At 32.4% G+C, this 5,441-nt stretch overlaps 1 long non-coding RNA gene across 1 annotated transcript; it reads left to right on the top strand.

The window, feature by feature from the left end:
• Positions 1–2,128: 2,128 nt before the first annotated feature.
• Positions 2,129–3,805, top strand: LOC140693281 (uncharacterized). Its single transcript, XR_012069004.1, has 2 exons — positions 2,129–2,404; positions 3,483–3,805. It is a non-coding gene; the product is annotated as an uncharacterized lncRNA (long non-coding RNA).
• The last annotated feature ends 1,636 nt before the right edge of the window (positions 3,806–5,441 follow it).

Below are 5,441 nucleotides of genomic sequence, written 5' to 3'. Positions count from 1 at the left end.
ACCTTTAATTTATAGAACTATGTTTAGATCTTTTATTTCACTTATCAATTTTATTCCTATTTTATTCTTTTTGGTATAAATGTACACACAACTGTTTTCCTAATTCCTTATTCTGATAATGTGATGTTAGTGTATAAACATGCAACATATATTTGTATATTGATTTTGTATTCTGCAAGTTTGCTAAGTTTGTTCATTATTTCTAGCATTCACTGGAGGAGTATATGGAGTTTTCCATCTGTGTATAATTATGTCATTTGTAAAAATTTTACTGCTTGTTTACTAGTTGGAAGCTTTATATAATTTTTCTTGACTAGTTGTTCTGGCTAGGACTTTGAGTAGTGTAATTTAGGACTTGTGAAAATGAGCTACTTTTTCTTATTACTTGACCAGAGGAAAACCTTCCTGTATGTTAACATTGAACTTGATTTTTGTCATGGGTTTTTCATATATGGCTTTTATTATGTTTAGTTATATTTTATTTAAAGCAAATTTGTTAAGATTTTTTTGTATACAAAAGTTAAGATCAGTTCTGTCAATAATTTTCCTACATTTTCTGAGATTGTCACTTTTTAATTCTCTGTTTTTTAATTGATAGTATCACATATATTGATTTGCATTTGTTAAATAATACTTATGAAACAGGACTAAATCAAACTTAACTATAGTTTATAGTACTTATAATATGCCATGAAATCAGGTTTATTTATTTATTTAGAATGTAATATACACATACAGAAGGAAAAATATACATTGTAGCTTGAGTGTACATTTATTTATTTAAAAATTTTATCTCTCATTTTGAATTTGGCTTATGTTTAATGGAAATTATTTCTAAATAAAGAATATAACTCTTGGTAGAACTGAATTTACTACAGTTTACTGATACAGAACATAGCTATTATTTACAATTAGTGCACAAATCACTTGTCTTAAAATGCCATATTATACTAACAATGCCAACTGATTCAGGACTGGGAAACATAATGCTTCCTAAAATGCATTATGTGGTGTTTTCCACACCAACCCACATATACACTTATTTCTTTGTTTTTTGATTGTTTGTTTGCCCCTTAATGGAGGCACTGCTTATAGAACCCAGGATCTTGTGCATAAGTGTATTTATCAACATCATTTTGGAGCACTTAACAGAATCCAAAAGAGTATGGATTATAAAGATGACAGGAAAATTTATTCCTTCTAGGGACTGAAAAACCTCTGAGTGAAAGAATGGTAAAAATAAACATTTGTATGCATACAATAAGATTTTCCCTTGTGTAATTTTAAAGTAGAATATTAAATTACATTAGTTTTACATATAGCACTGAAGTACAATTAAAAACAAAAATTCCCCACTTTGAGATTTCTTAAATTTGATTGATTAAAGCTTTATAATTTTAATTCATAAATATTTACCATTTATTTATAAACATACCAAAGAAACTGACATTTATTCTGCTCATGTTTTGAATATAGAGCTACTTTTTTAAGGTACACAGATAAATAATTACTTCCATTTCCAAATCATCTTATGTTTCACTTTAATTACAAAAGATAATGAAATAGTTATAAATTTTCTGTACAAGTTTTACACAAATTTCACTTTAAATTACAAAACTTTAAAATTATTTTATTTATTTTGAGCATTATTTATACTCTGTTCACCAAACTGGTATAAATTTGTGTACAAAAGAAAGGAGATTGTTTTTATTTCATAGACCCCAAAATTAAATTATTTAAAAAGATTTTGTGGGGATAATATTTGCAGATCACACTATAAAAATAAGCATCTTATATGATTCATTTTAACTGGAAGAATGAGAAAGAAACACTGGCTGAATGTTAATCTTGGGTTGCTAGGAGACCAGACGTTTTGTGATGTCACAGCTACTCAGGTTGAGAACCATTGTGATGGCCTACCAGTTTAAATGTGCAGGCTTGCCAGAGCAGCATTTGAAGCTGTAGTGCTCAAAACCATGCAGAATAGAAAAGTAGCTGCAGAAAAAGTTATTTGAGATGGCACTTGTTTCTTCAGAAATTCAAGATAAGTTTCCTAAAGATGGGTCAACTGGTTCAGGAAACTCCAGTAGATCTCTATTTTGTGATCAAACATTCTCTGGGGACTTGGACTTGAGGTCTATGTTTGAAGAAATTGATTCTCTGACTTTGTCAGAAGGATCCTTGATAAAAAGACCATGTTACACACATTGTGTCTCTGAACCAGTTGGAGATAATGATTTTCGTTCTCTGAAATTTCCAAGAAAACTCTGGAAAATGCCTGGGAGTGACCAATTTAAATCCATCTGGTGGGGTGATAATGGATCTTCCATAGTGATTGATGAAGATGTCTTTAAGAAGGAAGTTTTGGAAAGAAAGGCCCCTTTCAGAATATTTGAACCTGGAAGTATGAAAAGTTTAGTTATACAGCTAAAGCTTTATGGGTTTAGGTAATTGCAGCAGAATTTTCAAAGATCTGCTTGTCTAGCTGTCTTTATGGCAGAAGAAAAAGAAGTCTATATTTTAAACAAGGTATTCACAAAGTTTAGTTACAACTTGGTAACTTAGATATAAAATTTAATTTTGTACATCAATCTATGGTAATATAAATGGAAAGCTTTTTTGAAAATTGTATAAAACTACTAAGGCTATAATTCTTAATTTTATATAAAAATGAGGATAGTGCCTTAAGTAGTCAAGATTATGATAAACTTTGCTAGCAACTATGAATCTTAACAGAAATCTAAATAAAGGTATTAAAGCTGTTTTCAAAAGTGGCTTTCACCGTTACTGCAAATGCTAACTTCTTAAATTTGATGACTGTATTATTTAAATGTGTATATTCGAAATAAGGAATTTCAAAAAATAGTCAGAATTGCTCATATTTTGATGATATTATCTTTGCATTGTAAACGTGAAATCTGAGGTTTTATAGGTTAGGCTTATTGTAGTCTTCTAATTTGGTTTAAAATATTACTAAAATCTTTCCACTTTGATTGTAGCTGCAATTCTACCATATTTCAAATTTTAAACGAGGCTGTCCCCAAATTTTAGTGAGAATAAAAATAAGAGTTGGGATTAAAAATGTCTCTCTGGTATCTTCATTGGCTGAAGATTTCAACAAGAAGCACTTTATAGGAAGGGGTAATATAGATAATCATAATTCTGATTTTGTGGCTGGCACTAGTGGAGAAAGTGCATTTTTACCTTCTCCTAATTTAAACATGCCTCTTAACAGAAAGCCCTCTACTAGCCATATAATTGGTGATACAAATACCCCGATCAGAGGTGATTTTTCTCCTTCATCATCAGTGTCAGTTAGACCACGAGAACAAATTGCAGTGGATCAATGTGCTACTTTAAATCAGTTGACCACTATCCACAGGCACTCCCAAAGCAGCTAAACTGAAGCAAATGGCTGTGCTGTGAACTTCATTACAACTACAACTTCTATTTCTCATTACAGCATCTTGTCTCCCATACAGGGCAATTATTTTGGACTGATGGTGGAGCCTTCTACTTTTCCAAATAGATATCACAACATATCTGCCAATGAAGGTCGTTTTTATAAACTTCAACCAGGGAGCAACCCACGGTTTCCATTGCCAGTGATAGCTGATACATCAACTACCTCTCAAAGCCAACTCATCAGCTATCTTCAGTTTAATAACGTCATCCTAATTACAATTGATCTACCAGAGGACTACCAGATTATGCAGGATAGCAAAGATTAAAATTTATGATGGCAAATGTCGACATATATCTGCAATATTCTTATTTGAACAATAAACATAAATGTGTACCTGTATTGTCCTTATATTTTTTAAAATAGAATAAAGATTTAAACGCGAGACTAAGTTAACATTTAAAGAAAAAAAGAGATATTTGATTGATATGATCATTTGATGGAACAATATGAGAGTAAATTTATATAATTTCTTGTAAGGAAGAAGGGAAAATGGAAGAATTTGGAAAAAGACAAAAACATGGAGAGAGGGAACAGTACTAAGTGGTTTCTGGTTGATCCTGGAAAGTATTTAAAGTGTTAAGTTATGATAGGTTGGAACAGGAGATAAATGCAGGAACCGGCTAAGGAGTCATGGTCTCTAATATGTCATCCCTGGAATCATAACAGTCACGTGATGTAGTCTCAGATGGCACATTCAGCATGAGGTAGAATTTAAGAAGTAATTTTTTCTATGGTCTTCTTTGTGCTGTTCTCAATGCATTTCAATTGGTGCTTTCTTTTCCTCCCCTCAAGGGTCTGCACTATATTTTCTAGTGAAAATTTAATGTTGCTTTTATGTTCCAGCCAAAGATATGCTTATGTCCTCAGAGGGGCACTTAAAGCATTTCCAAATCTGAGTCCACATCTCAACATAGTTTAGTCGTTTCTTTATAGATCTGGCATCTGGCTACCTTGGAATATCTTTATGTTTCACAGTATCTGGAGATATATCCAGGCAAATGCTTGTCAACCATATTAACTCCAACCTCAAAACTGTTGCTCCAACTCATCCTTGGACTTAGGATGTCCTCCATTTACCTACTTAGATTTTCCCAGTCTCAGCACAGAAACCACCTCCTCCAGATGTTTTCTGTCTATCCAACTTTCCTTGTCTAACTTGGATACCAGCACAATAAGCACAGCACATGCCACAAGATGCATTTTATTATTTAGTGAATGAAAAATACATGTTGACTTTAAGCAAAATCTACTTTCCTGAAACAACAAAACTCTCATGGTTTTCAAACTATTTCGTTATGGTCTTTACTCTTCACCACAAACTAGCTCTTTTCATAGCCCATGGACTAGTCATTCAAGACAGTAAGTGGAGGTAGGTACAGGAGACAAAGTATTATTTTCTTCTTAATTCATGCCTCCAGAGGCCTAAAGCATTCCATTCTCATTTGCTGGATTTTTTCCTGTCTCTTCATCACTCACCCACCCCAAAATAGCTGATTCTCTTCCCCATACCAATAACTATACTGCCTTCTAATTAATTTACTTCTTAGAATCAGAGCTTCGTCCAGAAGAGACAGTGCCATTGCATATATTTAATACAGGTTTATAGACACCACACAAATTTTGCCACTTCTAACCTTAACAAAGGAAGTATCTAAGAGGTACTAGAACATTGGTAGTGGTGGTCATATTCAGAAACTAAATAGCAATCTAAAATGTGTGGACTACAAGGAGGTGAGGGTGGTAGAATTTAAAATTTGTCCAACTGCAAGAATATAAAATTTCTGCAGATATTAAGAAATATAAAATATTCATGGAAGACTATGAGTAATTCCCTTTTACTTAAAATAAAAGGTGAAGCATTTTCAGAATGTGAAATGCCCTGAAATGCTGGAAAATTTGTAGGCAATGTCAGGGTATCTAAGGCTTCTGGTCATAATCATGCATCCAGTGTCAGCTGATAAGACTGAAATGGCAA

The sequence above is a fragment of the Vicugna pacos genome, unplaced genomic scaffold (assembly GCF_048564905.1).
Source record: "Vicugna pacos unplaced genomic scaffold, VicPac4 scaffold_19, whole genome shotgun sequence".
Classification (NCBI taxonomy): domain Eukaryota; kingdom Metazoa; phylum Chordata; class Mammalia; order Artiodactyla; family Camelidae; genus Vicugna; species Vicugna pacos.
The sequence above is the reverse complement of the archived record's forward strand: the minus strand, read 5'-3'. Positions and strand labels throughout refer to the sequence as shown.